Here is a 25,138-nt window from a genome sequence, read left to right as displayed (position 1 = left end):
GTACTTTTAATTTATATTTAACCCATGAGCTCAATCCAATGTGATGAATATTAATAGAGATTAAATTTTATTTGAGCTCAATCCACATTTGTAGGGAAAACCTTCTTCTTAGCCTCTGCGTCAAGGGTGGAACTACATTTCAATTTCCCTTAGACTATGCTTTAAAATGAACACAAAGTTGTTATGATGACTACAAAAATTGATACGGAGTTCATTATTTTGAAATTTTTGTGAGGGAATTCTTTTATAGAGATTGATATAAATGTACAATTCCATTCCAATCAATGTAATTCTAGCATTGAGAAACACATGTACAATGTCCATACAATTGCGTTTCAGAGACGTGTTTTCATTTTGTTATACGCACTTGCAAAAAAAACCTTCTTCTTAGCATCTGTGTCTAGAGTTGAACTATATTACAATTTTATTAGACTATGCTTTAAAATAAACACAAAGTGCTTATGAGGACTATAAAACTTAAAAGGTTTTTTTAAAATAAATGCTTTAAAATTCTTCCACAAAATGAATTCAAAAACTATCATTAACTGGCTCGAGGGATAAAAATTTCATAAATAACTGTTAATTTAGATTTATTGTTTTAGATCTAGATTAAAAACCAAAGAACATCAAGTTCGAGTCCTTGAAGTGCTAGATTAATATTAGTTGTAATTTAGATCTTTATTTAGTGTTAATCTAGATATTTTGCTTTAGATCTTGAACACTTGCTTTAATATATATTATTATAATTAAATAAATGAAAAGAATGAATGAATGAATTAAATGGCCGAAGGGATTGTGAAATAAGTTTTTAATCTTTAGAATTATTATTTTTAGTATCACATTATAAATTTAAAATAAAATAAAATTAGAAAGTATTATAATTTGTAAAGTTTTAATTTTTGAGTTTGTTATATTTTAAACTAATTAAATTTAGAGGTTAATAATTTTTTTTTTTGATATCGTGTCTTAATGTGCTACATGTCAATATCATATTGAACATGGAAGGAATTACATATGTATCATATAGCAAGTGTTATACCATTAAAAATGTACATAAAATAGCCGTCTTAATTTTGGACTAATGCATTACTTCAGGTGTGATTGAATTAATTGATTTCAACGAATATTGTTGGATTGCATTGATTTCAATATATATTAATGGATTGCATTTACTTCTTTTATACAAGGGTGCAATGAAATATAGAAGAACAAAGAGCACGACCATAAATACAATTGGTGCAAGTGCCACTTGACCAACTAAAGGAATATGGATAAACAAATGTTGAACGCCAAAGAACATATCGACAAAGGATGTCACAACAAATGACAATTGAACAACAACAAATACAAAGACAAAAAAATCTTAAACAACCAATGTATTGATAAAGAAATGCACAACATATGACAAATGAACAACATCAAGAATAAAAAATCAAAATTTTGCACGCAAAGGGCATATCGACAAAGAAAGGAACAACAAATAAATTATTGAGGAACATAAAAAATAAGGAAAACAAAAATTTGAACTTGAGGAAAAATAAATTTCTATGAGAAAAATAAGTCTATCTCTCATGAAGAAAATTGATGCAAAGAAAGAAAATCCTATGAAAAAAAGTAGCTCTAAGTGAGAAAAACCATGCAATAAATATCAACATAGAGCCACATGAATAAATTCAAACTGAGCATGATATATATGATACATTTCAAGATATAAATATTGCACATCGAAAATTTTGTGATAGGATTGATCAATTGACCGATGTTCAAAAGTTTCATGTGTGTGAAGAGTCAGATATTGGAATTCAGGTGTTCAATACAAATACAAGTCCAATGTTCATGAGATGTAGAAGAGAGAGAAGTCATCCAAATTTTTAATTTAAGAATCATATAGATCGAGGAAAACAACCTTGATTCCTTCAAGTTCTCATAAAAGTTGAAGATGTGTTAATAGCACGTGCAAGTCCAATTTTGCAAGTTATGCACTCAATAGACAATACGAATACAGAGGACACATTCCTTTTGGTGGGAGGTTAGTTATATTGGTCAGTGATTTGGGACAATTACCACTTATTTTGAGTAAACCTATATATGCACCTGAAGGTCTTGCAAAAGAATTATGGAACTCATTCACAATGGTTGTAACCCTTGACATTATGTTTCGACAAGATGGACAAAACAATGAGCAAAATTGTTTTCGTCATTTGTTGAATGTTAGGGATGCAATGCCAGTTGTGGAAGATTGGAAGTTACTCATGAGTTGTACAAATAGTTCCTTGGATGATTACACAAAAGAGTATTTTGATAAGGAAATACATTTTTTGGTAACAAATGATGTTGTAAAAAATCATAATAAGCATTTTTTATGAAACTTGAACTGCCCCATTGCAACCAATGTTGTGACAAGAGGACAAAACAACTACTCCATGGAAGTAGACGAGGAAGACATGGAACTTGAGTTACTTATTGTAGTTGGAGCTCAGGTTATGCTTACATCAAATATATGGATTGATGCATGACTAACCAATGGTGCTCTTGGAGTTGTAGAAAAAATTGTGTATAGCCTTGGAATTTTACCTCCAGAACCATCCACATATGTTTAGTCCAATTTGATAATTATGTGGGAGTTCCATGGGTTGATTCATTCCCTGAAGCAGTTCCTATTACACCTATTGAAAAATGTAATAGAAAATAGTTTAATTTGAAACTTGTTTGTGGCTTAACAATCCATAAGTCACATGGATTGGCAATGGAGAAAGTTACTATTAATATTGGGAAACAAGAGAGATAAGGTATGATGTTTACTGCAATATCTCAAGTTAAAGATTTGAATAGTCCACAATTTCAATCTCCCATTTCATATGACTAATATGAAAAGATGGAAAAAGTAGTAGACATGTCAATAAGAAAAGTAGAAGAAGATAGATCAAGATTGATCACAATTGTAAACTATTTGCAATTGATTACATTCTTATTATTCATGATTTCTTTAAATCAAAATTTTTATATTGTTCCTTTCCATTCAAAATTTTAATTTCATCATTGTACTTATTAATACTCTCTACGTTCTTAACAAAATAAGTTAACTAAGCAAATTTTAAATAAAATGACCATATTACTTAGATATTCAACAAATATTGTGTGACCTCGCACAATCAGAAATAGCCCAGATCCACCATAACTCCAGATCTATCAAACACCAAGAGGAATGAAATCTCTCGAGGTGCAAACCTTTCCTCAAGTTTTGCACTCAAAAAAGAGGTTTTCACCTTGAAAGGTTTGATCCTTCTCGGTACTTGATAAATCTAGAGTTAAAATGGATCTAAGCTTGTATAAATACATGTAAATAAGAAAAAATAATAAACTTTTAAGAGAATGGTATTCCTAAAATTGAAAATGTTCCCAATCAAACATGATGTTTAGTTATTTTTAGATATTTTCAAAAACTTTAACGCATGAAAAGCTTCCCTATTTACCAGCCTAGATCCATCTTAACCCCGGATCTACCATGCGTTGAGAGGGATCAAATCTCTCTTCACTCTAAAAGAGGTTTGCATCTCAAGATATTTGATCCCTCTCGACACTTGGTAGATTAATAATTAAGATGAATTTTGACTAGTTTTATTGTTAATTATAGTTCTAATTATTAAACTTTTATGTTTTTTTATTTATTTTATTTTTAGTTTAATGTAATTTGATGAAGTCAAAATGTTCTATTCATAATTATAATTATAATTTTATTTTATTTTATTTTGACCGGGTCAAAATGTTTAAGGGACATTACAACATCTCCCTCGTACCTTTTTGCTTTTAGATTGAATTTAAACTAGCCTATAACCATCTTAATTCTGGAACTACCAAGCATTGAGAGGGATCAAACTCTTTTCGCTCTAAAAGAGGTTTGCATCTCAAGAGATTTGATTCCTCTCGATGCTTGATAGAACCTGAATTAAGATGGATCTAGGATGATTTAATTCCCTCCTTTAAATAGGTTATATCCCACATGAATACCATGTGCCATTTTTTTATTATTATGATTCTATTTCTACATAATTATTTTTATTTTATTTTGATTGAGTCAAAATATTTACATTATATTAATCTTTTTATTTATTTAATTAATTTATATGTAATTTGACTTAGTCAAAATGTTAAACAAGATATATATATATAATTTGACTTAGTCAAAATATTAAACATGACATTATGTTACAACATCTCTACCATATTATAGAGAAGACGCTGCTCTATGGAACCAAAGATTCTAGGGATTATGGGTTCGATCCCCAACGGAGTCGTAGATTTATGGTGGTTCAACTCTGTAATAATTGTTTATGAGAAAAATGTGAGACGATCAAACTTCCTTCAATCACATAGGTCAGTTCATTGTGAATGCTTCCTCACAATGGTATGCTTCTTAATACCTATTATTTCATTTTAGGGGAAAAAATAAATATTTTTTTTTTGGTTTCGATCACTAAACCAAATGGTTGTCCTGAACTTAGGGTTTCTGCTATATTTTTTGTTGAAGGAATTCTTAGCGTCCTTTTTCAAGATCTAAAGGTTTTGAGATTTGTTGTGGTTTTTTCCAACTTACACTCTCTCAGCCTAGAGAGAGCAAACATTCCCTGTGGCCATAGCTTGAGAGAGCGAACATTCCCATGCCCATGGCTATGGCCAAATGGTCATGGTCTAATATACTTGAATGGCTAGAACATGAACAAACCAATTCAGATTCACTTTGATAGACCAGTTGCCAGTGACAAAATTCGCCATTGTAAGGTGGATCTGGAAGATGCAAGAAGAAATGGATTTGAAGCAAATTCAAACCAAAAGAATATTATTTAACAAAAAGATTTGCATGCTCTGTGCAGGTAGAGGCTAATGCAAAAACCTATAATATTGCAAGTTATTCTAGTGGAGGGTGCCTCTCCACCAATTTTTTTTATAAAATAAAATATTTTGATTTTGAAATGAGTTATGGTTTTTTGGCATTTGGTATTTAATAAGCCATGGTATTGGAACAAAGCCTATTTATTTATTTATTTATTTTTTTAAATGGGAGGGGTTAGTTCCCAGGAGAAGCAGAATGGGCCCTCTTTTAATTACATTATACTGTCAGACTGAGCTGACAAACCGTCAAATCAACACATACATTAGCTGTAAACAGCCGTCATATCGAGCAGGGAATACGCTGCAGCACTGGGGCGCAGCTCAGCAGGATTTGAACCTGGCCGGGGGGCGTGTAAACCGACCGCCCCAACCAATACATCGTGCACTTGGGTGCAATTGGAATAAAACCTATTTACAAATTAATAATATCCATGATTAAGAATCTTGTTATATTGTAAGTACTAAATTTTATATGTTTATTAATTATATTTAAATATAATTATAGAATCATTATTTTACACCACTCCATTATATTTATTTTTTTGTTAAATTTAATTTTAAAAAATACTATAAAATTAAATTAATATTAAATATTAAAAAATATCGATCTTTCTTACCCTTAATCCTACACATCTCCGTATAAAAACATTAATGTAAAAATTTAAAAATTTCACTTTATAGTAAAACAATAATTTTTAATTAAAAATTATATAAACAATTTAAGTTTAAAAAATGATGATATACAATTTATTTTTCGCCTAAACTTACATATCTCCACGTATTTTTTTTAATAATTTTTTTTTTGTGCTTAAATTAAAAAAAATAAAATAACTTTTTTTCTTTCAAATTTTAATATTTCCATTTCTCTTATTGGGCCATCTTGAAATACATTTTAAAAATATAAAATTTCCTTCCAAACATTCGAAAGCGGGCGATTTATTGGTGAAAACGGCGGATTTTTTGCGGGGTTCGAGTTAGATTTTGAGAAATCGAGTCGGCTCCGATGTGAATCCTCGAACTGGTAAAAGCTCCGTAATTTATAATGAAACGTCAGGGCTGGGGTTTTCAAGTCATGCTTCATGGTTCAGAGGCGCCCGGAATGGATTACTGAACAGAGTGAAAGGAGGCAGATAATAGATACAAATAATCTTTTGATCAACTATATCCATTTCTACCTTCGTTGACATCGTTCTATAGATAATAAATTTAATAGAAGCAAGTTTTACACGAACCGGAGCTTCACAGTCTTTGGCTTTGTTTGGGTTTAATTCACATGAGCGATCTGGGATCTGAGAGGAGAAAAAAGAAAAGAGTCGTAGAGGGCGGCGACAATTTTTTCAACCTGCGAGCTGCCCTTGTCCACATTGAGCGCTTCTTACAAGACGCCTGCGGACTTTGTGCTTCTTTTCTTCACCAAAGCTTTATTATCTCAGCGTCACCCGCTGGCAGCACTATCTTCACAGTGAACTTGAACAGGCTCAATCAATAGTGAACTCGAACTCTGCAGGCTCGACAGGGAGAAGTTGCAGGCTTAAGCCGGGCGGGGGTGAGTGGCAACTTGGAACTCTATTCTGTTTCGAGCATTAGACCTACTGTGTTTAATCTCGAACATTGACAAAAGGCACAAGACTTTTGACCTCTGCATTTGCTGCCTTGTCTCCACTATTCACAGTCAGTCAGTCGACTATTCTACGGACGAGGAGCGGGATAAGAGGGAGCAGGTGCTAATTGCCGCTGCCTGTTCCCCCCTTTGTGTTCTGCTCTGCTGGGTAAGAGGTAAGTAACTGGTGGCATCCGAATGCTATTTTTGTATATATTTAATATTTACAGTCACTTTTTTCATCTCTAACTCATCCTTCCATTTCATTTCATTTCATCCTTCCACTTCATGCTGTAACTGCTAATTTCTGCTTCAGTTTTGAGTCGGTTCGATTCTGGGTTTGCGTTTGGCCCTTTCAATTCTGGGTTCAGATTTTCAGGTTTGGAGAGTGGCAGTGGAATTCGGGTTTAGGGTTTTACAAGTAGCCTCATCCCAAAATGGAAAACAATGGCAAGGAAATCTCAGATTTTGTGGAAACAAATCACTTAGACCAAGTCAAAATTGCTTTAGCAAGCAAAACAGGGAAGTGGATTTGGGTAAATGCAAAACAATATCAGGGCATTTCAAAGCGTAGACTTGCTTGTTTTAAATGGGAACATAAAAGAAGAAGAAAACAGTCCCAGAAAAAGAAAACAAATAAGCACAACAAAAATAAAGAAGAGTCAACCATTTACAGTTCCACATCTACATCTCTTACTTGGTCGTGAGATCTCTATGTCCAGGAATTGATGAAGGCCAGGGCAAGGTTGGAAATTTTGGAATCCAAAGAACAGGAAAGGGACCACAAAATTTCAGCGATAACACTTGCAAATCGATCTTTAATGGAAGGTAATAGGATTCTAAAAGAGCATGTAACAATGGTACAAGAGGCTTTAGAGACAGGAAAACAAGAATGGGAAAACATGAAGACAACATGGCAAACCATGAAAGAATCAATGGCAGCAAACAAGGAATTGATAATTTCTAAAGCAATTCAGGTGGATACACAAATATCTCAGCAACTGGTAGTCATTTCGGAAAAAAGGCAAAAGAGATCAAGATGACAAACATTCCAAAAGAAATCAAAACGAGAGCTAAGGACACTAATGGTTACATAAGGATAGAGGAAAAAGAAGATGTAAGTGCTCGTAGAGCACATGAAAGAGAACACAAAGACAGAAAAGATAGGGAAACAAACTTTATTATAAGAGGAATAAGTGACTATGGAAAGGATGAAAGCACTCTCAATTTGACAAGAGGCTTTTTAAAAGAGAAATTACATTGGAGAGGGCAAATTTGTCAAGCGAAAAGGGTGGGAAAAATATGTGAAGAGAGGCCTCGATCCATAAAAGTCATCATGGCAAGTGTGCAAGACAAACACTATCTCTTAAGCAAAAAGAAACTCTTGAAAGGCTCACACTTCTTCTTAGATGAAGATCTAATTAGCAAACAAAAAGAGGAGAGAAGAGAAGAATTGGAGGAAATTAGAGCAGCAAGAAACAAAGGGAAAAGAGCATGGTTGTACCATGGTAAAATGGTTATTGCAATGTTTGGGCCTCATGAAAAAGTAGGGCAGAAATTTGTTAGTAAAGAAAAAACAACTAATTCTATAATAGGGAGGAAAGCAACATGATCAACATGGATGAAAAGGGGTGAAGACTCAAATTTGAGTCTTGTGTGCCAAGTCGCATAGCAATCAAATCCTATCCAGGTCTACCTAAGTCTAATTTGTTGGAACTGTAGAGGTTACCCTTGGAGGAGGGGACCTGGGATAGGGCCTATTGCAGAAGGTAGAGACATAATTTGTCTCACAGAAACTCATGAACATGATGGTTGTAAAACTCCTATGTTTGATGGTTATTTGAAATTAATAGTTTGGAACGAGGCAACAGAAAATGGCAAAGGGTATAGAGGAATACTAGTTTTAGTGAAAGAAAAAGAAGGCCGTCACATACAATTTATGAAAGAAGATACAAATAAACAATATTTATGGTTCAAAATAACAAAGAATGAGAACCACATAAGAATTGCAACATGCTATTTTGCACCTCAAGTCTAAAAAACTTACAAAATAAGGGGCTAGATAGCAAAGACCCATATGCAGTTTTAAAGCAAGATATTGCTGTATATTCTCAGCAGGGAGAAGTTATTTTAGTGGGAGATTTAAATTCTAGAACAACAAATCAACAAACTAGTATTTTTTGTTGCAAAGAGGATCACAATCCTATCTGGCTCATTGAAGAGGAAAATCCCCAATGGTTGAGATGTTCAGAAGATGACAAAGTTAGCAATCATTTTGGAGAAGAGTTGCTCACGTTGTGTGGTGCTTTCAACTTAATTATTTGCAATGGTCTAGATAATTGGAAAAGGTCTGGGAAGTTCATTTGCAACACATACAATGGGGCAAGTGTTGTTGACTACGCTATTTGTTCACAAAGCTTGATAGAAAGTATAGATGAAGTTACGATTGGAGAGCATATGTGGGACTTAAAATCAGACAATAACCCAATTTATATAAAGCTATCTTGGTTAGAAGAAAGTCAACATAGGAGGAAAACCCAATGTTCTCGACAATCGATATCAAGGGGCAAAATTCTTCTAACACAAGAAAATTGCACTATCTTCAAAACAATGTTGGAGAGATCAATTCAGAAAGGGAAGAGTGGCTCCCAAAGCCTCAATAGTCATGAGTTAACAAGTATAATTCAGAGTGCACTTGAGAAGTGCAAAAGAGCAAAAAATAGGAAATCTGAATCAAACTGTTTTCCTGTAAATGCTTGGTTTGATGAGGAATGCAAAATGGCAAGGAAAACCTTGAAAAAGGCAGGCGAGGAGAAAATGAATGTAAAGTTATATAAGCAGATTTTAAAAAAGAAAAAAGATGAGTTCATGCAAACAAGGTGAGAAGAGTTAATATATCTAGGCAAGAATCACCCAAAGCGTTTTTGGCAGGAACTTCAACCAAGGAAGAAGCAAATTGAAAATAATATTACAGCCAATCAATGGTTTGACTATGCAAGGCAACTCTATGAGAAAGAATCAGAGGAGGAGCCTCTTCCTAGGATCAACACAACCACAAAGCTTTTCACATTACATGAAGTAGAGACAAGAATTAAGAAGTTGAAAATAGGAAAGACAAAGGACTTGGTTGAACTTCAAATAGAATATATAAAGTGGGGAATGAACATTTTTGCACAGCACATCATGGAAATATTCAACAACGTCATTCGGCAAAGATTCCCAAAAGATTGGACAACTAGTTTAGCAATACCCCTTTTTAAAAGTGGAGACATTAATAATCCTTCCAACTATAGAAGCATTATGATCAATCGTTTGTTTGCAAAGCTCTTCAACAACATGGTGGAAAATAGAATCAGTAAGTGGGCGAAAGTCAAAGAAAAGAGGGCAAAAGGGTAAGCAGGTTTTAGGCCAAAACATTCTATAGTAGATAATGGTATCACGTTGAGACACATTATTGAAAAGGGTTGGGGGCAAAAAAGAAGTATTTTGTTGCTTTGTTGACTTCAAAAAGGCATTTGACATAGTCCCTAGAGATAAGTTGTGGAGTAGAATGGAAGAACTTGAAATTCCTTTGCATTATAGAGTTGTTGTCCATAGGCTTTATGAAGAGGTGAAAGTCAAAATTAGAACTTCAACAAGCATTTCAGAAAGCTTTAGAAGTGACATCAGAGTCAAGCAAGGCTGCCCTTTATCCCCTACTCTTTTTGGTTTATATATTGATAAATTGGAAGAGTGGCTAAATCTGCAAGGTGGGGATGGTGTTCGGTTGGGGGAGTTTGTGATAAAGCTTCTTTTATATGCTGATGACCTTGTATTGATTGCTAAATTGGCCCAGGGATTATAGATGCACCTATATGCCCTTGAGCATTTTTGTAAAGCAGTGGGGATGCAAGTCAATACCAGCAAGACCAAAATAATGATTTTCTCAAATAAAAAGAAGTAGAGCCAGCATACGTTCTTCTTTGAAGGCAACATTCTTGAAGAAGTAAATGAATACAAGTACCTCAAGATTGATTTCAACAACAAGCTTAATTGGGAGCACTGCAGAAAGAAGAGAATTTTAGGAGGGTGGAAAGCATTATATGCTCTTCAAAACAGATGTAGAGAGGCAAAGTTATGGACTGGAAAACAATTAAAGTGCTTTTTGGGCTCCTAGTTTGTCTAGTAATATTATATGGGTGTGAATTGTGGGCTAGCAGCATCCCTGTCTCAAAATGGAAACAAATTGAGAAAATCCAAAAATGCTTGATCATGAGCAAGTTTAAAATAAAAAGTTCAGTTTCTTATGAGATAATGCTGAGTGAAACAGGAGCAACTTCTGTCAAAACAATTGCTATGGTGCGTCTCATAAGGTTGTTGAAGAATCTAGGGCAAATGTAGTTAATGTGATTCTTTTTAGCATGATAACTATTTGTGAGGTGTTTTCAATTTTTCTTCTTATACCAATCTTCACTTATTATTATTAGAGTGTGTCTTCTTTAGTTCATCAAATAGCTACCAAAACAAAGAGACAAGAACACAAGGTGTTGGTATTCTGCCAGGGCCAAAACCTCTCCCTCTTAGAGAGGAAAACCCATAGAAAATTCTTCTTATAGAGATTCTAATTGACGAATACCAAGACCATGACCCTTGACCTATTAGGCCACTCCAAGACCAAGACACCAATCCTCTTTCTTTGTCAATGCTGAGCTCCTCATCATTGCTGCACCATTACTGCACCACTTCATTACTGCTGTAACATCTTTGTTGTCCCTTCACTGAGGTCTTCATCAACTAGATCTCCATGTTGAGATATGTGTTGGAGAGCTGCCTTTTGATCCATCGAGATCATGATTGTCTCATCATAGCCTTCACCGAGATCATAACCATGATAGTATCATGTTTGCACCTTGACTGAGAATGTGACTGTGTTTATCATGATTGCATTGAAGTCTTGTATTCACCGAGATCTTACTTGTCATGGCTATGCCGAGAATATATCACTGTAGGATTACTGACTTCTTATCATGATTATGCCGAGACTGTGTGGGACTGTATACCCCTGTCATACTCATCCGAAAACCATAGAGTCCTTCTCCTAACCGAGGTACTGTACAACTCCTTCATCCGATATTCCTGTAACCCTGAACTTGATCGAGACTTCAGAGAGGTGTCCGAGTATGTCACTGTAATTATGACTGAGATTTCAGAGGTACTATACTTGATCGAAGTTTCAGAGCTATCCGAAAAAGTATGACTGTAATTCTGAACTTTACCTGCCTATTTATAGTTGTTATGTCTCCATAAATAAGTCGACATGTACACTAAACCGGTGTGTCCTTTTATGAGCCGACTTGATAGTTATATATGTATTGAGGCCGACATGATTGTTCTTTTTCATCATTTAGCTTGCAAACTTCTTCTTGTGTTTGTCTTGGAGGGCTACTTGTCATTTCTATAGACTCATATTTTTCTCATGCTGAAGCCTGAAGAAGAGCTTTTTAATACATGACATTGACTTTTTGACTTATCCTAAGGCTCTCAATGGGAGCTGCTAATAAATAAACCTCTTGCTCATGAAACCCATGCAACAAGGCATAATAAATTCATTTTCTTAAATCATAATTATAATATCATGAAGACCGAAGCTAGTTACACTTTTTTCAACAAAGGTATCTTCAGAGAATTGAGCAAATGGGAGAAGGTAGATGGCCTAAAGTTATCTTCAATGAAGGAATGAGTGAAAGAAATAAATCACGGATGAGACAAAACAACAAATGGATGCAAAAATGGAATATTTATATCAACAATGCATGTTGCACAAATAGCAAGGATTTGAAGAATTATGTTATGGAAAAGTTTCGTAAGCATATATGGGGAAAAGAGTATGTAGAAAGAAGAAGTACTATGTTCAAGAATTCAACCCCACGTGTGATCTCTAACAAAAAGAGTACATTGGAGCTAGCATTCCATAGAGAGCAAAGATTCTTATTACTCAATTAAGAACTAACTTGCATCAATTACGATGCGAAATAGGTCGGTGGAAAAGACCTAAAGAAGCTTGGGAAGAGCGGGTGTGTACTTTTTGCACTTCTGGGGTAGTGGAATTGGAAAAACATTTCATTTTGGAATGTGATGCTTTCAAAGACATCAGAGACAATTACAACAGTATGTTAACATTGGTTTCTTGGCATTGTCTTTTTAGTGAGGACATTGTTAGAAGGTTGGGTCAACTCATCATTAATTTGAATAATAAGAGGATTGAATTGCAAAAGGCAAAAGCAGGGAAGCTAGTGGTCCCATAGACTATAGCTAGTCTCGTGGACGTTAAAATTTCATTCATTCATTCATTCCCTCTTGTAACCCCATATTCCCATATTGATTATGAGATATAATCCGGTAAAATACCTCATAGACATTTATAAATCGAGTTCACCACATTTGGCGTTTGAAGTAAATTTATGTTTTTTCAAAAGCACAACAGATTGATCGCGATTACAGAGCTTGCAAAACCAAAACGAGCTTGGAGGGTTTCTAAATTTGCCTACCTGTTTCTGGTCAGTGTTTTGCCTAGCATGCAATTTAGTCTATGGTTTGAATGCATGAGAATTCAGAAAGAGCTCCTTGTTATTCCAAATCCGTGCCATAATGGAGGGTTGAAATTTGGTTGGTGCCTTGGGATTCGACATAGAGTTATATAAGGCCAATTCGCATTTACATCTGAAGTAAAATATTTAGCATCAATACGCATCAAATTAGTGCATTGTTGTGTTCATCTCTCTTCTACGTAAGTTTCTGAATTCAATCGAAATCAGAGCTGAACAATACAATAGGGCCAAGGATGCACAGTAGTCTTTTTAATTTGCCTTACCTGGCTGCCTCATTAGAATAGTTGATCTCAGTTTATTCTATAAAATTCTTTACAATTAGTTGGCATGCCGAATGCTCTATTTCAAGTTTATGTGGATGAACAAGTTAATGCCAATCGCCAAAGTGATCTTCATTTTTGCCTTCCCATACTGTTGCTCTGTGAGATTAGTATTGGTTCATAAATACAAGTTGCCTTCCTAGTAGCCGATATAGCTGGCATTTGATAGGTCCACACTTCAGTGAATCCCCGAAACTGATTTCCAAAATATATCTAGTTGCCGAAAACCGCTTAGTGGTAGGGCGGTTTCCAGAAACATATGAGGCAGTTTCCTGAGTGTTTTCAGGAATGATCGAGAGTTTCGGGCTAATTTACACCCTTTTTGTAAGTTCTAAAATGAAAAAACTCATGTTTCGATATGAGCAACAAAGGTTGCAGGATAACCCTAACATGTAAATTAAAAGCCCTTTGAAGCTACTCCCTTTTTAACTTTTGATTTTTCTAAAGAGAATAGCATACCAGTAAAAGGAAGATCACTATAGCCTGGTTTTTAGGTGGATTTTTCTTGAAACATTTTGCCCCTTTTTTTGGAAACTTTTTCCTAGTGTTTTCTCATTTCCTGCAGTTTCCTATGCAGATTATTCTACTGTTTCTGGTAACTTTGGATCTGTGTGATACCCGTTTTTGGAAACCTTTTCCCATTTCTGGTTTCAGATACTTGGGAATAAATGGCATTTGGTATTAGACAAACAAGTATTTTTAGGTGTTCATTTCGAGCTGGCGGATCACACGGCTCAAACATAATTCCATGCTTATTAATTGGAGCATGGGCCAAGTAAAATCATTATGGGAAAATGTAATAGTACTTCATTCTCTTGTCAAGGAAAATCAGCCACGTCTCCTCAGCTCTCTTATTATCAATCATTCTATCAATCTCAGATTCATGATCTATGCGGTATTCTCCATGGCTAAACAGGAACCATTATGAAAAATGATGATAATCAACATGTTGAAGGAGAGATTATGAAGCTTGTATGAGAGATATATGGCTGCAGGTGAGCATAGAGGCTAGGCAAGTTAGGAAGCCTTCCTCCACTGTGTAATTGCTGCTTATTGTATGTTTAAGAGCAAAATGTGCATTTGTCAAGGTATTCTTAGAAGGCTTTCAGCAGATTGGACTCTTTTTTCCTACACTAAAGAGCATTGGAAGGGAAGAATATCCTCGAGGGACTGTTGAGTAGAGAAAGGGAATCTCTTGTGTTGTGTAGGGCAATGGAAGAGAGTGCCGTGGTTGTTTTATAGTTGGATGAGATCCCTGTAGTGCTCTCTACTGAGCAGATTGGTTGAGCCATGAGAGCAAATGGGTTGGGTTCATTGTTATCAGAACTGGACAGATCATTGAATCCTGAAAGTGTGAACTGGATCAAAACTGAAAAAACGAAAAAAAATTGGACTAAAAAAACTAGTTGACCAAAAAATACATAAACTATTCAAATTTTGGAGGAAAACATATATATTCATGTACATCTATGTGAATCCAAACGAATTATACACAAATATGCAAAGATTCTCATCGAAATAAAGTAAGAGTGCATATAACCAAAATAGCATTGGGTGCAATACATGTTTGAACTAAAGTACATCAACAAAGAGGCTTTAAATGGCCCGAAGAGTCCAAAAATAAACTTGGTACTAATGAGTAGCTATACTGACATAGTCTGGAGTCTAGATTCTATAATCTAGTCATGTGGTACTAGTGTCTGGTTGTGGTTGCATTGATTGTTGAACTCCTCTGTCATGGCCCTAGTGAACATGTACCCTTCGCTTAAGCCATGGAAACATTAGGGTCATGACAGAAGAGTTCAACAATCAATGCAACCAACATCAAGCTCCATAGAGGGCTTGGTGCTCTCGATTAAATGCTAGTTCCATAAACTCATACATGATAGAATCTAGTGGAAACCTTGCATTCCTACCAATCTTGGAATCTTGAAAATCTAAGTTTGCTGAATTTTGAATGGGATCTAAAATTCTACTTTTTTCATATGAAGCCTAATGAGGTTGGAACTACTCCCAGACATCCTGAAACAATTAATAGTAATGTTTAATTTTAAGTAAAATGATAGAAAAAGAAAGATGAGGAGAATATCAACTTTTATTTACATTGAATTGGACTGGTATAGTGCCACAACTGATTGGACTGGTCGGTTTTGTCGGTGTCAATAACACTAGGTGGGGTGAGTGAGCTGGAAACATGTAGCTTGGTTTCTTCATCTTAGTGGCCTCATAGCTTGGCTTGTGGGTGGTATTTCCATTAGATGCCTATGGCTGGGTGGAAAATTGTTCATACGTAACCAATTCCTTGGACTTGGTTTTGTTAAAAGTATGTATTTTGTCTTGTTCTTTGAGTTTGTAATTGAATGTTGTATATTGCCATGGAATTATATGTATCTTGCATGCTGTGTGTGTGATTATGCTTTACTCTGATCATGGACATTTAGTTGCCTTGAAATCTGTTAATTGATGCTTATTTATTCTGCTGCATTTTATGATTTTGCATTGCGCATGTATTTAAATAAAACTAGACTATGATGGAAGACCATCCTTCTTATTATGGTGAAACGGTCTCTTGAGGGCCAAAATTTTGATGTCCTATTTGGTGGCTACCTGTCCCATGCCTGAGAGTACGTGGACAGGGATGCCACATTGTGTATTGGGTGCTTCTCTCGTGTTATTTATAAGTTTTTGGACTTTAAATGGAAAAGTTGAGAGATATAGATGATAATGTATTAGAGTTTTCCATTATAGTTGATTGTTCTAGAATGTTTATTATGCTTACAAGGTCCTTTTATAGACTACCTTTTTATTTGTTGAATACGTATTGATGTAGCTATTAAACCATCATCATTAACACACTGTATAGCTAACGATTTCAGTTCCTCTTCCACGTCACCTACTTGTATTTCAGTTTACTATTTCTTTGTTCTAAATTTTGATTGCCTACGTTCATTACCGTTTTTTACTGGCTTTTCTGTGTTTATTTTTTTGTGGAATGTCACATTGCTTATGTTTTTCTCCATGTTATCCAACTTCACTTGCATAGACAAATAATAGAGATGTCTCTCTATCAGTATCCAATCTTGAAACTAAAGTGACTCTGGAAATATTAAAATTATCAGGTTTGTTTTGATAAAATAAATAACTCTTGAAATTTGAAAATAAGCAGGTTTATCTTGATAATCTTTTAATCAACTTTAATCTCCTCAGTAGCCAGCATGGATAACTCCCTTGTCCAATGATGATCATTTGTTTTTTCTTCACTCATTGCCACCTCTGGTGCCTCACCAAATGTATTTAGGCTGTATAAACTTTAAAGTACCTTGTACTCATTCTCTTTAAAGCTTTGGGCTAAGGGCCATTATTTTCGAAGTGCACTTTAAGTAACTACTGTATCACCAGGGAGCGAAATAACATTGATCTGAGTCTGACCCTGCACACGTGCTACCTCCAATAATTATTCCAGCACATCTGCAATAATAATGCATGAGTAAGGGCATAAATGGACAACTTTGTCGTGTAGACTTCTGCAGAAGTATTAGTACTCATTCTCTTTAAGGCTTTGGGGTAAGGGCTATTATTTTTGAAGTGCACTTTAAGCAACTACTGTATCACCAGGGAGCGAAATAACATTGATATGAGTCTGACCCTGCACACATGCTACCTCCAATAATTATTCGAGCACATCTGCAATAATAATGCATGCGTAAGGGCATAAATGGACAACTTTGTCGCGTAGACTTCTGCAGAAGGATTACCCCGGAGAGGTTCTTATTCATACTAACTCTGGCCGAAGCATTAGAAAAGGGGGTACTCACTGACCTACTGAGCAGGCTCCCAAAGTTTAACTAAGTTATCATGGTTAACATGAAGACTGGTAACCCAATATTCTCCTTGCCAAACCTCATCATAAGCGAGTGAACGGAATTGCACAAATTTAGCTCTTGCAGGAAGATTGTCTAGCCTGATATGTTGCATGATATTTCTGATTAGGGACCTTCTACCCCAAATAAACTCTTCCCACATTGATGACATCAAGTTGTTTTTCATGGGCACTCTTCATGAAATCCTTGCAGTGGCACCACAAATGCATTACTAAGGTACCTTTAAGTTTTGTTTGAATGCTTCTGGTCAACCACATGAATTTCACAGGCATACTTATGAAGGCAATTCTTGGCTAAGTGGCTGTGACTCTAGGGCAATCTAACTCTGTCAAAGTTACTTAGGGATTGCATATGGGCCCATCCATATGAAATGGTTCCTTACATAGGTAAATCAGTCCACAGGGAGCAAGCATGTTACAAGTGGGGAATTGAATTTGGGTGGGTAGGATAACAGCCCCTCACTTTAATCACCCGGGTTAGACTCCATTGGCATTACTAAGGTACTTGAAGGTATGGTTGATAAATTTGTAGACTGATAAAATTTAAATTACTAGAATATATGGTTGATAAATTTGTACTGATATCTTGAGGATATTCTTATCGATTATAGCACTTGGAAACATCTAGCTTTCCCTTTGTCAAGGAACCTTCTATGGAATTCCAATAATATATTCACAATTGATACTTACTAAGACACGCATGGCTGTAAGTTGTAATGCACACACATTGTTCTGTCCCATTTAAGAGTTGATAAGTGCCTTTATTGCAAGTCTCCATTATGACTAGTAGGAGTGGCTTGTGATGGAAATAGTAAGGCTACCCAAATTGAGGATGGTAAATCTGTGAAGACATGTCATCTTTTACTATAAAAGCTGCAAGAATTGCGACTTCAATAATGCTCTCAATTTGGACTAGTCCTTAATATTATGTCTAGTGAAATCTGTTTGTTATCCAATTTTCCTTAGTCATCCTATTCTTTTCATAATTTGCCTTATGACAGTAATATTTACTTGGAATTTGTTTTGAATAATATTGTTGGGATACAAGAACATTATTATGGAAATCACACTGCAGAGTGTAATGAAAGTAAATCGAAATGACTCTTTGCTTATGCAAGATGGTTTTTTTTTTCTTTTAAATAATTTGTGAAATACTTATCTTGAGGAAGACCATTGTGCACTTCCTGTCATTTTGAGTGTTTGAGGGAAAAGTTCCCTAGGGCTAGGGTTGAAAACCCCAACAGAGCAGACACAAAATTCAATTAAAAAAACTCAATCAGACATGCACAATACTTGAATTGACAAAGGTAGGCAAAGAAGGCATACTCGTAGGTCCTACGTTTGTTGAGGATACCGCATGGTCCAAACCCTAACTCCTCCTCATGAAGTTGCAGAGCTGCAAGATAGACAATAAAACACCAGCGGATCACAAAATTCAAATTACATATGCATATAAATAAATCATATCATAAGATTATCTATTACAAATCCACATTCATGAAGATAAACAAAGCAAACTGGAATGAAACCTGATTTTCTTTATTGAAATGATAGCAGCAAGAGGTGGTTAAGCTACAATCTGATCTTGGCTGTTGGCATTGATGGAACCTTCCTCCGCATCCTTCCTACCCGGGCCAACAAAGACCTCCTCTCCAACAAAAGTAGTATTATGCAAGATAAAGGGGGCGTAGCATCTATGCATGTAAACAAGGGTTTCTTGGAGACAGGGAAGTGTAAAGAGCACGAGATAACATAGACCTGATCTGGGGATAGTTTGATAGAGTAAGGATGCCAATCATTTGGATGCTTTTTAGGCCAACCCATAGTGTGTATTTATACCACTAAAAACTAGTTAATTCGATTAGGTCATAGGCTCCTGTAGGTATGTTTCCAGTCTAACTCGTAAACCCCGCCCAAAAAATAGGTATTTTTTATATTTTTTCAATTTTAAAATGTTGTACGAAGGAAGCATTCAGAGGAACTGCGTACATATGCATTTTTACAGTAAACAAGGTCGCATATAGTTTTGAAATTTGCTTTTTTAAGACGAGGATAGGTCTGCGAGGGAAAAGGGATTTGCCTAGGCCAATCAAGAGCATTTGATGAATAGGGGTGGCAAAAGATGCTATAACATTGAGGATGGTACTCCTTGAAAGCTTAAACATGTCACTTGCAAGTCTCAAACCTTGGTGGGGAGCATAACACTCCTCTTAATTGCATGGGATAGACCCAATTGACAAATGCAAGATGAGATTGTATTAACAAATACTTGTGTCTCTATTTAAAGATGTTTGTTCAACCTTGTCGGTATCAAAATTATATTTGTGCTGTTGTACTTATGTTGAAGTCATAAAAATGAGAATCCATAATGTAGGCCACAGGCTAAACTTTTACAATAGTAGTCAAAACATGAAACCATGGGTCAAATACTTTACAAGTTCCATTTATGCATCTTGATAAGATTCTAGGCTACAAAGCACACTATTTTCGGTGGTTTTGTGATGTATTCATTTAACCTTGGAATAGATGGAGATTGTTGGTTTTTGAACTCTACTGTTTGTTGTTGGAATTTCTAAGTTTAACCCGTTAGAAATTCTTCCTATGCTATCTGATTTATTTCTTCCTACTTGTTCAATTACTTAACAAGTTATTTACCATGTAAATACTGAAACTAAATACAAGTACGGTATCAACACATACAGATCATCAACTGAAAGTACACAAGTACACAAGTGACATTGTTGTTTTTGGACTAATGTCCCGGGAAAAACCCAATGCGGGAAAACTGGTGCAACTATTCAGAGGGTTTTATTATTATGCAGTTTCAAAATACAACCTGGGTGCCATAGATGGCTCACCCAACAGAGAATTCCCTCGGAAGTAGTACCTCTTAGTCGAAGATAGATATTCTGACTAAATTACCGGATGAACGATCCCACAACAACAATGCAACTTTTGCTGCTCTGCGTCACTCTGATAGGGACTGCGTCACCTTATCCGGCTCTCCAACTCCCAGTCTGTCCCACGAAAAATCTCCCAGCGCTGCCTCTAGGCTCTGCGTCAACCTCTCTGGCCCAACGTCAACCTCTCTGGTCCAGTGTCAGCCTCTCTGGGCTCTGCGTTAGCCTCTGGAGCCTCTGCGTCTCACACGCTGGCCCTTCTCTGGCTCTGCGTAGCCTCTGGCTGCCTCTGCGTGGCCTCTGGCTGCCTCTGCGTGGCCTCTGGCTGCCTCTGCATGGCCTCTAGCTGGCTCTGTGTCAACCTCTCCCGGCTTCTGCGTTGATCCTCCCGGTACTAACTCTGCCTCTCTGCTATGTATTCACTGCCCCTCAGCTGCAACTCAGATCACTTCACTCAATTTCCTCAGCAAACCTTGCCCCAAAAAATCGAGTTCTTGATCTCTCTCGGTGTGTTCTCCAACTGACCCTCAAGCCTCCTCTTATACTTTTCTCGTTGGTCCATCAACGACCGAGATTAAATCTCTAATCAACGGCTAAGATTAGATTTGGCTTGATCCATGACTTTTGGACCCTTCTAACACAGTTTTATATTAATACCCATTAATATTTTATTTTCCTAAGTTTAATATCTCCCAAACTTTTTAGAATTTGCCTAAACCATTTTTGAGTCTTGGAGATCTCATGTGCTTTAGCCTCTCCACCAATTTTCGTGGCTAGAGCACATTCGATGCTACCCCAAATCAACACTCCCTCTTAGCGAGGATTGTGCTCTAGTAATACTCCTCACTGAGTATCACCCTGATCATCCAACATCGGTCCTTGTGCTGATGCTAGGCCTCCCCGCCCAACATCCTCTGCATTGCTGCATCATGTACTGCTGCCCATGGCCCTGCCACTGCCACTGCTGCATCCGTACAACAGCTCCCTCTGCATTCGTGCTGCTGCCCATGGCCCTGCCACTGCTACTGTTGCATCTGCATTGCATCCCCTCTCATCATGCTGCATTGTGCTTCCCATAGCACTGCCACTGCTAACCACTGCACTGCAACTCAGTTACTGAGAAGTAAGTAACTGATCCTCCCAACTCTGACATCTCTGTCAGGCTAGAAACACTCCCGATGCTGAAGCTCCCTCTGTCGCTGACAAGTGCTCCCTCTACTGACCTCTGCGTTGCTGCAACAACTCCATGCATCTCGCACTGTTGCCTCACGCTGTCCCGGGACTCTTGCACTGTAGCACCCTCTGTCGCTCCATCCGCATCCGTCTCTACCGACATCTGCCAATCCTGCTACTCCTCTTTGTGGCTCCCGTAGCAAGGTATAATCCAAGAGGTTGGGTACCTCAAGGGTCTTGCCCCTCATCGTCTATAGTCCGTCTGACTACAACTCAATGTCTTCCCAGTTCCTCTCAAGTGGCACATGAGCATTCATGGCACAGTCGTCATCTGTCTCCAGTTCTTTCTCCGCCCTCGCTAGCGTTGCCTTGGTCCCAGAGGCCTCCCCCTTGCTCTTCTTCCTTGGACACTGGTTCACATAGTGACCCAGTTCCCCATAGTGGAGGCATTTGACCTTGGAGAGGTCCTTCTTCTTCCGTTTCTCTTGCTTTCCCGCAGATGCTAGGGCACCATCCTCCTCTTCCTCCTTTTTGATTTTGACACCCTTGCCGCTGCTTCTCGCCTTGGTCAACCGTCTGATCTCTTCTTGACTAAGTTGCAGGAAACGTGCCCTAGGGGTCCGTTTCCGGCCGGAAACGAAACGGAAACGCGTTTCCGCGTACCGTATGGCCTGGAAACGCGTTTCCGGCCGTACAGGCACGTTTCCCGAAATGGAAACGTGCCCGTACGGCCGGAAACGCGTTTCCAGCCGTACAGGCACGTTTCCCGAAATGGAAATGTGCCCGTACGGCCGGAAACGCGTTTCCAGGCCGTACGGGCCCCGTTTCCCCAAAAAAATGACTTGTTTTTTAATTTTTTTTTTTTCTAATTAGTTTTTAAATTTTTTTAGGGTTTCTAAGCTGTTCTAGAAGCTGTTTCTAGAAATTTTTTTAGGGTTTCTAAGCTGTTCTAGAAGCTGTTTTAGGGTTTCTAAGCTGTGACTTGTCTCTATATATATATATATTATTATATATATTCGCGTTTCGCCGTTTCCAAAATTTGGGGAGGTCGCGTTTCGTTTCGCTTCCCCGTTTCGTTTCGCTTCCGCGTTTCCCCGTTTCGTGCAACTTAGCTTCTTGACGAAGAGCCGCCCACAGTTCCTCCCAATCCGGAAGGCTTTCCCTGCCCAATAAGCTCTGGACAAATACCTCCCAATCCTCTGAGACTGCGTTCAGTGCAGTCCTCACCAACATCTCCTCATCCGGCGTGGCCCCTATGGAAGTCCGCTGGTCTCGGATCTCTGTCAATCGCCCGAGGAAGATATCTATCTGCTCTCCCCTCTGCATCTGGTATGACCGCAGCTGATTTTCCTATGCATGAAAATATGCTGATACAACGTCTTCAGGGCATCCGACATCTCATTTGCAATATGTGGTACCACATGATCCTTGACCCCGTCAAGAATGATGCACTGAGCCCTGGCCATTGCCTCCTTGTACTTCTCATTTTTAGCGGGGTCAATTGGGATAGCTATCGTTTTCAAGGCGAAGTGTTTGATGCGATACCTGTCTAGAATGGACAAGATCCTAGCCTTCCAGACTACGAAGTTCGAAGCTTCGTCCAGTCTATCCTGATCTCTTAGCCCATTCACTGCCATTTCGCTGCTCCTCTTTCGACTCTTTCGAGTCTCTCTACTTCCCTCCTGGAAGTCCTCTGATTGACTCCTGCTGAGTCTCTCAAATTCCTGTCTGGAAGTTCTCGGTTTGACTCCCTTTGAGCCTCGATTTCCCTTCTGGAAATCCCTTTGCCAATGTCGAGATGCCCCACTTCGATCGTTTGTGCAGCTGCACCACTGATCTGGATTTCTTGGCTAGAAATCCTCGGCAGCAACTCCCTCCTCCTTGGTCTTGCCCTGTTAGGTACTGTTTTGACCACAGTACCCCACCAGCTTCGCTCCGCAACTTACCCATAGCCTCCTATGCCTTAGCAATCTGAAGGTTAGAGCCTCTAGGCTCTGCGCAATCCCGACACCGGCACAATTTGCACCTCTTGGCCACAGTGTTGATCCTTCCTGACTGAGAAAGATGATCGGGCACTGCGTAGGTCAGGTTTGCTCCTCTCTGCCTTAGCACTGATCCTCCTCCTGGCTCGAACTGATGACGCAGGCTCTCTGCGTCACCCCTTCCTTGTTGCTTTCTGCTAGGAACAACTTCTGTCACTCGGGACAATTGTTTCTGCTGCTGCTGCTCTGCTCAGTTGATGCCTTCAATTATCCTGTGATCTGCAACTGTGCTTTGATACCATGTTGGAATTTCTATGTTTAACCCATTATAAATTCTTCCTATGTTATCTGATTTATTTCTTCCTACTTGTTCAATTACTTAACAAGTTATTTACCATGTAAATACTGAAAATAAATACAAGTACAATATCAACACATACAAATCATCAAATGAAAGTTAACAAGCACACAAGTGACACCGTTGTTTTTGGACTACTGTCCCCAGAAAAACCCAATGTGGGAAAACCGGTGCAACTATTAAGAGGGTTTTATTATTATGTAGTTTCAGAATACAACCTGGGTGCTAGAAATGGCTCACCCAACAGAGAATGCCCTCGGAAGTAGTACCTCTCAGTTGGAGATAGATATTCCGGCTAAATTACTAGATGAACAATCCCACAACAACAATGCAACTAGTGTTGCTCTGTGTCACTCTGATAGGGGACTGCGTCACCCTATCCGACTCTCTAGCTCCCAGTTTGTCCCATGAAAAATCTCCCAGCGCTGCCTCTAGGCTCTGCGTCAGCCTCTTTGGCCCAGCGTCAGCCTCTCTGGTCCAGCGTCAGCCTCTTTGGTCCAGCGTCGGCCTCTGGCTGCCTCTGCGTGGCCTCTAGCTGTTTCTGCGTCAACCTCTCCCGGCTTCTACACTGATTCTCCCGGTACCAACTCTGCCTCTTTGCTATGTATTCATTGCCCCTCAGCTGCAACTTAGATCACTTCACTCAATTTCCTCAGCAAACCCTGCCCTAGAAAATCGAGTTCTTGATCTCTCTCGGTGTGTTCTGCAACTGACCCTCAAGCCTTCTCTTATACTTTTCTCGTTGGTCCATCAATGGTCGAGATTATATCTCTAATCAATGACTAAGATTAGATTTGGCTTGATCCATGACTTTTGGACCCTTCTAACACAGTTTTATATTAATACCCATTAATATTTTATTTTCCTAAGTTTAGACTTAGGAACTCCATTAAAAATATTAATTATTTTAATATCTCCCAAACTATTTAGAATCTGTCGAAACCATTTCTGGCTCTTGGAGATCTCATGTGCTTTAGCCTCTCCACCAATTTTCGTGGCTAGAGCACATCCGATGCTACCCCAAATAAAAATTTGTGTGACGAGCAATATAATAACTCACAAAGAGTTCATCCATTTGATAACACATTCACAAATCTTGGTAATGGTCAATTATTTTTATTTTATGGTCATTTATATCTCATGTATTTTGATAACATTTTAGTTCTAGAGTGAGATCATTATTCCTTCCTAGTGCTTTGCTACTCAGAGGAGATCATGTCTGCTTTTGCAGATGATTCCGTTTGATGGTAACAATGTTGGTTCTTTGAAATTTATTTGCTCCTTTAGTTTGTCAATGTTTCTATGGAGCATCTTCCCCTTTTGGTATTCTCTTGTTTCTCCTGTACACCTCTTGTCCTCCAATAAGATTTGAACATGGTGATGAGAGAGGACATTATAGGTAGTCATTTGAATAGCCCCTTCCAAGGTCCTTGGTCCTACGATGGCTT

The 25,138-nt window shown here is 37.7% G+C and overlaps 1 protein-coding gene across 4 annotated transcripts in view; it reads left to right on the top strand.

Moving 5' to 3' along the window:
* Nucleotides 1-5,805: 5,805 nt before the first annotated feature.
* The window catches only part of LOC149219938 (uncharacterized), a 129,384-nt gene continuing 110,051 nt past the window's right edge, over nucleotides 5,806-25,138 (top strand). The window contains exons 1-2 of one of the 4 annotated variants that reach the window (XM_089384568.1): nucleotides 5,806-6,436; nucleotides 6,563-6,666. The gene's annotated coding sequence lies outside the window, so the exon portion shown is untranslated. Of the gene's footprint in view, nucleotides 6,667-25,138 lie in introns of all 4 variants that reach the window. The other 3 variants (XM_089384566.1, XM_089384567.1, XM_089384565.1) reach the window with 3 other exon arrangements.

The sequence above is a fragment of the Pinus tabuliformis genome, chromosome Q (assembly GCF_031772625.1).
Source record: "Pinus tabuliformis cultivar Carrire ecotype Pingquan chromosome Q, CPIR1, whole genome shotgun sequence".
NCBI classification, from domain to species: Eukaryota; Viridiplantae; Streptophyta; class Pinopsida; order Pinales; family Pinaceae; genus Pinus; species Pinus tabuliformis.
Note: the sequence above shows the minus strand (reverse complement) of the source record. Positions and strands in the feature narration are given on the sequence as shown.